Source organism: Otolemur garnettii, unplaced genomic scaffold (genome assembly GCF_000181295.1).
Source record: "Otolemur garnettii isolate 467f Iridium unplaced genomic scaffold, OtoGar3 scaffold00023, whole genome shotgun sequence".
NCBI classification, from domain to species: Eukaryota; Metazoa; Chordata; class Mammalia; order Primates; family Galagidae; genus Otolemur; species Otolemur garnettii.
Window position 1 is genome coordinate 17,184,382 of NW_003852418.1, and position 11,924 is coordinate 17,196,305.

Consider the following 11,924-nt stretch of genomic DNA (forward strand, 5'->3'; position numbering starts at 1 on the left):
ACTGATGGAGAATGGGTAGATTCATTATTGACACAAAGGATATATATAACAGGGAATTGAGTGCTCATGTGCCAGCTGTAAGCAGGAATTCCTACTGTGGGACAAATAGGCCCATTCCCCAGGGGAAGGAAGATCACTTCGAGCACCTCCTGTGACAGGTCTGGGTCCCAAGGCCACTTGTCTTTTGCAAGCAGTGTGCAAGGTCCCTTGTTCTGGGTTCTGAGCTAAGGGGTTGTGCAGGGGGTGCTTTCTCTCCATCTGAGAGGAATCCCTGCCTGCAAACGCCTTCCAAAAGGGGCATCTAAACCAATCCTTCCTACTTAAATAGTTTCCTTACTTTGGACTTTCACCCTGGAGACAGTTTTCTTATTACACTTCTTGTGATCTCTCAAAAGGATTACTCATTCCGACCAGCGGGAGAAACCGCTCCCCAAATACCTTTTGAGTCATGTGAGGTTTCTATTGCCTTGCACAAACTTTGAATTATTCTTTTTGTTGAAAAGATTGTTATTAGGAAACACGTTTGCAAACAGTCTGTACATGTCATCATATTTCAGCGGGGGACAGGGCCATGAGAGCGCTTGGAAGAGGCAGCTCTGGGAGCGGGGGCAGCCCAGCAAATGCTCTTGCTGTGAGGAACAGCGGCAGCCCAGAGCCTCTTTGGCTCAGACACCTGGCTGCCAGGTCCCAGGGGGTGGGTCTGCTCACCACACAGACAAGACAGGAAAACAAGGGCAAGTGCTGCTCAAGGGCCTACCCATGGTGAGGCCAGGCCGGCCTTCCCCTCCAGGGAACATCCCTTGTTGGTGAAAATTGTCCTGTAAGAATGAAATGCGGACAGTTGCTCTAGGGACTCACCCCCCAAAGAAACAAACCACTCACTCTCTTTTCCCCAAAAAAGGAAGCACATTTTTTTGATAGTAATTCTCTTTGGCAGGAGTTCTCAGCCCATTAGCATTAGAATTAAAAAGCAGAAAGGGGGAGCAGGATTAAAAAGTCTGATGCCTGGGGCCCCAATCCCTGTTGACGGAATCAGAATTTCTGGGACAGGAGCTCAGGGCAATTTTTTTTAAGCTCCCAGGTAAGTCTAACATGCAACCAGGCCTGAGAATCACAGATCTCAACCAAGGAGCTCTAGCCCAAGAAAGCAATTCAAATATAAAGGGCAGAAAGGGAAGAAGAGTCAACGGCTGAGTTGCAGGGAGTTCTGTTTCTCCTCCATAAGGAAATGCATTCCTCCCGGGGAGCTGAGAGACGGAAGAGCCGGCGCTCAGCGTGTGCCACCCGCCAGGGGCCAGGGGGATTCTGCATTCCTGCGGCCCCCTCTGCTGGCCACGACGGTTGTGGGTCCCCTGTGGAAAGGGAGCTGGCAGAGGAGCCACCCTTTGGATTCTTCAAGGTGGCTTCTCAGATGCCGGAATCCAAAGAGTAGGGAAATAAACTCTGGGGGGAGGTGGGGTTACATCCAGCACACCACCGTTTCCCTGAAAAAGTAGAAAAGGGCAGCAATTGCAGAATAGATAAGATTGAGTCCTTGGGCATAGATTCGGCCTTTAGAAAAACCTCATTGTCAGGTGGTGCCTGTGGCTCAAAGGAGTAGGGTGATGGCCCCATATGCTGGAGGTGGTGGGTTCAAACCCAACCCCGGCCAAAAACATACACACACACAAAATCTTATCGCATTTTCCACATTTTTCTTAGTCTGCTTCATGCTACTAAACTGGGACTTGAGTTTGAGACCACTGGGTGAAGGAAGAACTTTTACTTAAGAAATTATTCTTCGGCCATTACAATTACAATCTATTTATTGTAAAGTACCATGTGTGGTGATGTCATAGTAGGGCTGGCCTCACGGCTGTGCCCAGGGCCCTGTGCTCAGAAGGACCCTGCTCTGTACTTAATACTTGGCAACTGTCTTGAAATTCTTCATAATTTTTGGACAAGGAATTCTACATTTTCATTTTGCACTGGGCCCTGCCACCTCTGGAGTCAATGCTGACTGCACCGGCAGACTCACGTGAACGCAGGTCTTTGAGTTTACTCAGTAAATATCTACTGAGCTGCGACTGATCCCAGACACCGGGGGTGCAGCAGTGAAGGAAGGAGAGCACCTGCCCTCGGGAAGCCCTCCCACGGGGTGGGCACGCAGACATGTTCACCTAGAGGGAGATCTATAAGTGAGATCACTGAGAAGCTGAGGCATCCGTGGAGCGCAGAGAGTGGGTAAAGGTGGCGTCAGGGGAGCAGCAGCCTGGGAAGGCTTCCTGGAGGAGGTGACAAAAGAGTGGGGACTGGCAGAAAAGAGGAAGCCGTCATTTAAAGCAAAGAGCAAAAGCATCCAGGGGAAGGGGGGTGTGTGGAGGCCGGCAGCTTGGAGGCTGTGGGGGAAAGTGGGTTTCTTTTGTTGAAAAGTAGAGAGGGGCTCTTCCCCTAAGCGGCCTGAGGTAATCTGTGAAAATGGTTCGCTATTCACTTGACCCAGAAAACCCCACAAAGTCAGGCAAGTCAAGAGGCTCAAATCTTCCTGTTCACTTTAAGAACACACATGAAACTGCCCAGGCCATCAAGGGTATGCATATACGAAAAGCCACCAAGTATCTGAAGGATGTCACCTTAAAGAAACAAACTGTACCATTCTGATGTTACAATGGAGGTGGTAGGTGTGCCCAGGTCAAACAGTGGGGCTGGACACAGGGCCGATGGCCCAAAAAGAGTGCTGAATTTTTGCTGCATATGCTTAAAAATGCAGAGAGTAATGCTGAACTTAAGGGTTTAGATGTAGATTCTCTGGTCATTGAGCATATGCAAGTGAACAAAGCACCCAAGATGCGTCACCGAACTTACAGAGCCCATGGTCGCATTAACCCATATGTGAGCTCCCCCTGCCACATTGAGATGATCCTTACTGAAAAGGAACAGATTGTCCCCAAACCAGAAGAAGAGGTAGCACAGAAGAAAAAGAGATCCCAGAAGAAACTGAAGAAACAAAAACTTATGGCACGGGACTAAATGCAACATAAAAGAAATGCAAATAACTGTCAAAAAAAAAAAAAGAGGGGTGGCACATGTGGCTCAAAGGAGTAGTGCGCCAGCCCCATATGCCAGAGGTGGCAGGTTCAAACCCAGCCCCAGCCAAAAACTGCAAAAAAAGAAAAAAGAAAAGAAGAGTAGAGAGGGGTCATTGAAGCAGTTTAATCTGGGAGTAACAAAGTCAGAGGGCCATCTTAGGATGACCAGGTAAAGGGCAGGTGGCAGTTGGGAGACCTAGGAGCACTGTGGCCGCTGTGCAGCCAGCAGGAGGGCTCTTGGTTCAGACTAGTCTATGAGGGAGGGACATAGGGAGGATTGTCCCCCAGAGAAATATCAGGGCCCTGGGCTGGCCAGTGAACAAAGAGAGAAATCTTACCAAACAGGGACCCACCACACCAGCCTGGCAAAGGTTGAGGGCACAGGTGAAGGTGGTTGAATTTGGAAAGCACTTCACCAAGTATCATTTCATTTTTAAGAAAGAAACACCCATTATATACCAACCTACCCCCTGTGACGGTCTGTGGATGGGTCGGGTTGGAGAGATCTTAAAAATGGTTTCTATTGGGCGGTGCCTATGGCTCAAAGGAGTAGGGCACCGGCCCCATATACTGGTGGTGGCAGGTTCAAACCCGGCCCTGGTCAAAAACTGCAAAAAAAAAAAAAAAAAAAAAAAAGGCTTCTATTGGTTTTCCTGCATTTGCTGATTTTCTTGCAATGTACGGACTCTAGTGGTTCCTATGTCTCGGGGCCACTGAAGGAATGAAAGACGGAAGTGAGCAAACACTCAGCTCCGCCAGGTCCCTTTCTCCCTGGTCAAGTTCTGTCTATAAAACTCATCAGACCAGCAGGCGGATAAAAACCTGCAATCAGTCGTCTTCCGATTTTGGTGGCTGGAAGAAGGGGGTTGGGCACACACGGTCCACTTGTTCTGCAACACAGCTCTGTCCTTGGGTGAGGAAACCTCAATTTCAGGTCACTAACTGCAAATGCACCTTCTGTGCCTGTCCTAAGGGCATTGCTTTCAGGGAAGAAGCACACTGGTGGCCCCCTGGCGGAAACTCCTGGGGGCCCAGTGATGGAGGCATCCTCTGTGCTTCCTGTTTACAATTGTTCTGATTAGAGATGAGGCCAAAGCAATAGGTCTAAATCACAACCAGGCCTCCCTAGGCCAGGGGCTCGGGGCTCTGCTGATTGTAATGAAATCATTAGCAGGACGGCAAGGTTAAAAGGGAGGAACGTGCAGGGCTGGGGGCTGGGGTCCACCCAGGGCTCTAATCATAGGCAGATGAAAATCAATTCCAGGACAAAATCCTTCCTGGCAGGAAGGACAAGTGGTGACACCTCTCTAAGCCTCAGTTTCCCTACCTGGAAGATGGGGTGGTAGGCTTATTAGGGCTCTGCAGAGAAACAACCCTTAGATGTGGATTTGGCTCGATGATTAGGAGGCTGAGAAGTCCCACGTCTGCCACCTGCCAGCTGGAGGCCCAGGAAAGCAGGTGTGTAATTCCTTCCACGTCTGAAACCTGAGAACCTGGGAGCTGATGGTGTAGGTCCCAGTTCAAAATCAAAAGGAGATGAGAAGTGATGTCCCAGCTCCAGAGGGCAGGCAGGAAGCCCCTTTCTCTGCCATTTGTTCTAGTCAAGCCCTGAGACAGACTGAATGACGCCCACCTGTGCTCATCTCATCCTGAACAGGCTCACAAACACGCCCAGAATGATGTTTAAGACATTTAATGGGGGCAACCCATGGCACATTCAAGTTGACACGTACAATTACCTGTGGCGGCAAGAAAGAAGCCTCTGTCACCGCAGGATGGGGGAGATGGAGTGGGTGAGACTGTGAGTGCACAGCCCGGCTCACCAGGGTGACAGAGCAACCTGGACATTCACTGACATCCCTGTCCCTGCTGGCAGCAGACTGTCAGTCCAGTCTGTCTGTCTCCCTCTTTGGGGGACACGCGGCTTCTGTGAAGTTCTTTGGGTTTGTGGACCTTCCTCCTGAGACACTCTGAAGGCCAAGAAGGGCCAGATCTGGTGGGGAAACAAGAGAGGCTTTCAAGGGACACGTTCAGACAGTCTACAGGGAAAGAGCTTGGGAGAGAAAGACGTGGGCAGAGGAGGTCGAATCTGCCCTCGGGACTGGGGAGGGAGGTCAGGGATGGGGCTTAAGGGAACATAAGGGCCAGACAATGGGAGAGATGGGAAAAGAGGACGGCCAACAGTGGCAGGAAGTCAAGAACTGGGGACTTTGTGTCATTCTGGATTCTTTGGTTGCTAGATGAGCCCTGGCTGACGGCAGAAAAAGGGAATTCCTTGGAAGCTTCACAGGACTGAGCAGAGGCTTGAGATCCAGGGTGAGGCAGGCTGCAGGCTCCAAGGCAGAAAGCACAGGGAGGCTCTTGTTAGCAGGAAGGGTCTGATCAAGGTGTTGCTTCTGGGTTGTGATGAAATGCCAACCACGTCAGCCTTTTTGTCCCTTTGCTTGGGATTCAGATCCCAGGGAGGGGGCATCTGATTGGCTCAGCTTGGTTCAGACGCCTCCTTCACGCTGTGCACTCGTGTGTGGCACATGGAGCCCTGAAACCAGCACCCAGTGAAACCAGTGGAGAAGAGCAAGGCCTCACAACAAAGTTGACATGTTAGGAAGATGAAAGGGATGCTGGGCCAGCCAAATGCCACATTCTTCTTTGATGTCCTTTGGAGAGTAGCAAATGGAGGTCTCTTAAATACTGTGTTGGCTGTTGAAATGTGTATTTTGTATACATCACCTCTCCAAGGTGTAGGTCACAGGCCCCCATGGGTCGCAGCTTTCTTAAAGTTACTTTTTTTTTTTTTTTTTTTGCCAGGGCTGGGTTTGAACCCGCCACCTCCGGCATAGGGGACCCGGGCCCTACCCTTTGAGCCACAGGCGCTGCCCTAAAGTTACTTTTCTATTACAGGTATATAAGCTGCCGAGTGCTGTCACAGGCACACGGACTCAATGTGGTAGGAACACAGAAGCAGCAACCTGAGGAGCCCGGGGAGGCTTCACCGAGGAGGTGGTTTTTGAGTAGGGGCCAGAGCAGTGATTTTCAATTGGTGTGCCACGAAATTCCAAAGATCATTAATTAAATTATTTTTGAAAGAAGTTCAAAACACGGTAAATATATTCTTTTTATTACTCTTTTTTTTTTTGGATCAGCATAAGTTAAGTGTGCTGTGGAAGGTTAACTATAGGTTCAAGTGTGCCGTGAGATTTTTTAAAAAGTTGAAAAAACAGTCCTAGAAGAATGTGTAGAAATTTACCAGACAAAACAGCTGACAGGTTCAGGTAGTCAAAAAATGTCTACTTATTTAGGATAAATCTGATTCTACTGTCCCACTTGGGAGAGGACCTAATATAGGACCTAATCAAATTCTGTTCTTCTTAGGTATTTGGGGCAAACTTTGGTTTTTCTCGTGGCTTGTATTTTCATCTAACCTAAACATCTCTGGTTATAATGCAGACTTTTGTTGAAAATTTTTCTCTCAAAAAAAAAAAAAAGAAAGAAAGAAAATTTATCTCTCTTTTTAATAAAAACATTCATCAAGACAAATGACACACCTAGATGTTGAGGCAAGTTGTATAGGAGAAAAATTAGGATAAAGGTCACTTTGTAATTTATCAAAACAGGGTCTGAAAAGTTCTGCTTGTTCACGTGTTTCCCAAAGGCTAAAAGAAAACTTTCTTAAGTCTGACATCTAGAAGACAGCACCCTGCCCAGGATGGATGGTCCCAGTCACAAGGATAGGGTCAAGGCATCAGGGCTGAGACCCACCCACCTGCCACTGCTCACAGGTCCCTAAGCATCAGCCCTTGGATGGCCCAAGGGATTTAGGCCAAAAAGTTCAAGCTATAAACTGGTAAAGGTGCTTGCGGGATCTAAGAACTATGACTGCCTTGTTTATGTTTCTTAGTCCAGTAAAATTTAGGAAGGGAGGGAGGGAGGGAGGGAAGAAGGAAGGAAGGAAGGAAGGAAGGAAGGAAGGAAGGAAGGAAGTGAGTATGGTGGAAAAGGTGAAGAGGGACCAGAATCAGTGTAAAGAGACTTAGGATCACCCCGTACCCTGCTCCCTGGTCTGCATCCCCACCACCCTAATCTCATCCTTCCCCAAGCAAGGGGATACAGTTGGACCAGAGACATCACAGGAGAGAAGCAGCCGGCTTCCTGGAGGCTGAGGCTACATGCCTTAGGAGGCCAGGCCATGGGCAGTGGGTGTTATGGCAGAGGGTCCTGGGCTGGCAGGGACAGGGCTCCTCTCCCTCTCCCTGTCCCACCCACACCAGCTTGCCTCCTGGCATTGACAGGCTCTTCTCAGGGAAGTCAAGGACCCCAGCCCAAGGTCTCAGACCAGGGTCAAGAGGCAGAATGTCTAGGCCAGGCCAGGGCTCCCTGCGGGCTGGTCTCGGGAAGTGCATCCCCAGACTCAATCAGTTCACAGAGGAAAACCACATTTTGTTTAGTCTTCTCCTGGCCCAGCACGCCTGGTCTTTAATAAGCCCTGGAGCCAGCCCTGAGGGGGACTGGCTTTTATGGGCTCCAGGCGGCCCCTCCGGCTTCCCCCTAGCAGGGGCCTGACCTGCCCAAGGCTGATCAGAGTTTTCTTCCTGGTGCAGCCTCACCTGATGAAGAGAAACTCGGCCTCCCAGGCTCCTTCTCCTCCCCAGGAATGTGTGGGTGGCTTCTTCAGTTTAAAGGACTCTCCCCCACTCCCCCACCCCCATTCCTGCTCCAAGGTTGACCCCAAATGGATGGGAACTTCTAGAACTCACTTAGCGTATGTCACAGTTAGCCAAGTCATTCTTGGGGTCTCGTCACCTGTGTGAGAGCTTTACTACTGCAGAAACAGCAATGGAGAGAGTGTTTCTCTTGAATGCGGACATGGAAGATTTGGGGATGTGTCCCCAGGGCTCAAATCATAGCAGGTCCCACCTAAGACCATGGCTCACCCATAACGTGACTCTCGCTAGCACTGGGTGCAGGGGGGAGTCAGAGGGGCCAGGGTTTCCTGGCAGGTTGTGACTTTCTTCCAAGTCAGGTCCCTGGTTAGAGCAGGAATCATTTGCAAAGGGTGATATTTCCCTTTGGAGCCACCTCTCCCCCTTCTGAACAGCAGGAGCTGCAGGAGTGAAGGAGGCAGGGAGTTTCAGATGGTGCGGGGCATGTTCAACAGGCAGGGAGGGTCTGGGGCCAATGGACCCCCGATGGGATTCCTGGTTAATTGTCTGTTTAAGCACAGTGGGCCCTAAATACACACGCCCCAGCAAAACTATTGTCTTTATTAAAATATTGCACACTGAGAAAAATGCTTCTAAGAAATGCAAAGATGAAAATAGAAACCACCCAAAGCCACAGCACAGTGCCGCATGGGACGACCTGCGTGCGGGCATCTCTCCAGGCCACAGTGCCTCCAAATGAGGCCCCAGACCTCACCTGACCCTGACTGTCAACACTCTCAACACGCATTAAGATCCACAGCTACACTTTAAAACAATGCCTGAGCGTCCCACCTGAGGCCCATAGTGCCACCACTGAGCTGGTGTCTGTTGATATTAAAATAAAAAAGTAAACAAATGGGTAGACAAGTTCAGGAAGGATGAAGAGGAAGGGAGCAAACTGTTAGGGTGTTCACATAGCACGGGGTGGGGGGGTGTACAAAGGGCATGCTTCTCTCTCCCAGCCCTGAACCCCCTCACAGGTGACCTCCTTTAATTCTCACAACAGCCCGATGTGGCAGCTGGCATTCCTCCTACTATATTTCATAGCTGAAGACACCGAGGTGCTGAGAGGTGGCCTGCCTTGCTCCTAGCCAGGTGCAGTCACCTCCAGATCCACCCAGTGCCCACTCTCTCTGCCTCTTTCCCCTGTTCAAGCCACGTTAACAAGTGCACACCTGTGTGTGTACGTGTGCGTGTGTTGATGGAAACAGACCCAACTCAGAGCACAACTCCTCCCTAATCTGGCTCTCTACAGCCTCATTTCTCAAAAGCAACCACAACTGCCCCCCAACCCTGGAGCCCTGAGCAACACCCTCATCATAGGGCCCACTGGCCAAGAGTTGGGGTGGATGAGTTGGGAGAACTGGGCCACGTTACACCTGCAGACTCCCCCAGACCAGAATGCAGCCCATAAGACCTCTCCTCCGTTCATTGCAGAGACAAAGACGTGCAATTTCATGTCATGCTCTTGCTCAGCCTTCCTCAATAAGGCCCCGGGAAGGAGGAGGCCACTGCAGCACAGGCTCCTACCCCAGTGGGGTGGCCCCAGTTCTCTGCCTGGAACCAGTATCCCCTGGACAAACAACAGGTGAGTCCTAAAGAAGCCACCAGGTAGAACCATCGAGAACCAGCTACTGCACCTGGGTCTGAAACTTTACGCTGTGATGAATGGGACTGCATACACACAATAAGCTATTTCTTAATAACAACAACAGTACTGCGTGCCGCATACGCCCGACATCTTCAAGGCACAGAAGCATAAAGTGTTTGCCCAGAACTTTACTCCAGCCCCATCCCAAACTCAGTGGCTGTGAGGACTTGCCCGAAGAAATAGCTTCCCTATGGGTCCTTTCCCCATCTATGGACTGGGGGATTTAAAACATTAGCATGCATATCCAGGGACAGGGACTAGGGGGTCACACTGGCACCCACACTCTGGATGCTCAAAGGAACACATTTCTGACACACGCAGCAGCATGATGAAGTTGAAACGCATTTATGCTGAGGGAAGGAAATCAGATACAGAAGAGGGCAAGCTGGATGATTCTGACGGAAGTTCTAAAACTCGCAAGAACCAACCTACCAGGACAGGAGAGGAGGCGGGGCTTCCCGGGACGGGGCTTCCAGGGCGGGGCATGTCCTGTGCCTTGCTTACACATTCCCCACAATTTATCAAACGCTGCACTTAGGCTCTGTTCATTTTGTTGTATATAAATTATGCTTCAGTAAAGTTATTTAAAGAGTATTGACCAGTACTTTAAATATTTTAGCTAACATAATTTTTTAAAATAGGTGATCTAAGTGTAATAGGGTTTTAAGACAGAATTATTCAGTTTTTTAAGTAAATTAGCATTTTTGTTTGTTGAGATGGAGTCTCATTTTGTCACCCCAGGCTAAAGTGCTTTGGCGTCATCATAGCTCACAGCAACCTCAAACTCCTGAGCTCAAACTCCTGGGCTCAAGAGATACTCCTGCCTCAGCCTCCCTAGTAGCTGGGACTAGAGGCACCTGCCACAACACCTGGCTAGTTTTTCTATTTTGGTAGAGATAAGGGTTTCACTCCTGCTCAAGTTGATCTGGAACTCCTAGCCCAAGGGGTCCTCATGCTTGGGCTTCCCAGGTGTAAACCAACTCGCCACACCCTGTTAAGGTGTTTAAAGCACTTAGCACATAGTTTGACACACAGATGAGCCAGGTATTGAGGACACCTGCCAGGTATTACAGACGCCCCTGGATATAGAAGGCAGGCCAAGGTGGGAGAAGGAAATCCAGGGATCTTCAGGACCAGAAGGAGCTGTGTGAGCTTAGCAAGGGAGTGGATAAAAATGGGTAGAAAAGAGAAGAGAGCCAAGGACAAGCCCTGGGCCCCCCAGCATTTAGAAACACCAAAGGAGACCAGGAAGAAATGGCCAAAGATGTGTAAAGAACGTTAAGGGTGAGTCCAATAATTTCTGAGTTTTGGGATTATGGGTGATTTCCCCCTCTATTACCAGCATATGTTACAATGAGAATGCATTACTTTTATAAAATTCAAAAAACCAATTCTTGTTTGTAAATTGTTTTCTTTCATATATCCCCATAGGATTATCAGCTCAGCATGTCATTTCTAGGAATGTAACAGAACCCAACCTCCACTCCCACCATTCACTGTCACTAGAGGCAGCCATATTGTGTTATGATCCCAACTTCCTCGTTTCCTTTCATTGGCCCAGAGAAGAGCACAGGATTTGAGATGAACCAATCAGAGTCCTTCCCTGGAAATGCTCTTTGAGTACCTGAAAGGTAGACTATACACCTTGGAAGTTGTTGATGGCCATGAGAGGCCAAGAGAGCCAGTCTTTCTAAAAAGTAGAGAATAAGGTAGAGATGCAGAGAAGAGAGGTGGGCAAGCCCTAATTCCTGCATTCCCTTGGCTGGGCCACACACCACCCCTGCAGCCTTCTATCAGATTCCCCTGTATCTGAAGCTGGTTCAGGTTGGATTTCTGTTACTCAAGACCAAGAAGCCTGGCAAACACAGCACCAGCCACATTCAGCCAAGAGCCATGTGCGTAGCACCCACCCTGGGCTGGGTACAGGGATAAGCCTAGGTCATTGGCCTCCAGGGGTCTCTCTTCTGGTTGTCCACAGACTTTCTGCCTCACAGCACTTACGGTCTGGGCTCGGAGGTCCACAGAGCACTTCCCTGCACACTACCTCTTGTTCTTCAAGACAACCCTGTGAGATGGGCCAGAAGAAGAGACAGTTTCGACAGACCCATCCCAGCCCACGGCTGTAAAGGGCAGGGTGTTTTTGCCCAAAGCTCTGGATTCTTTCCACTGCCTTTTGACTTCTGGAAACTTCAAAAATATGGGAAATCGTTCTCACTGGGCTTCCACTCCTTGGGTGGGGCTCCTTCTCCTGCTGACGCCCACACTGTGCCAAATTCAGTGCCAACTCCAGGATCTGGCAGAGTTGGTACGTGCTGATTCACCAATCGCTGACTGGGCCCTGGTTGCATCAGGGGCACAGATGTGCCCGGCTTCTCATGGGCTTCAGGGTCCCCTCCCAGACCCAGCTCACTCACACCTGCACCACTCCCAGGGATTACAGTCAGAGCTGCTTGTCTAGACCCTGCTCCAGTGCCTTTGGGTCTCCATGACCCAGGCCCTATCCAC

The 11,924-nt window shown here is 49.8% G+C and overlaps 1 pseudogene; it reads left to right on the top strand.

Annotated features, from left to right (window-relative positions):
* The first annotated feature begins 2,436 nt into the window (after positions 1-2,436).
* Positions 2,437-3,009, top strand: LOC100961416 (annotated as a pseudogene).
* The last annotated feature ends 8,915 nt before the right edge of the window (positions 3,010-11,924 follow it).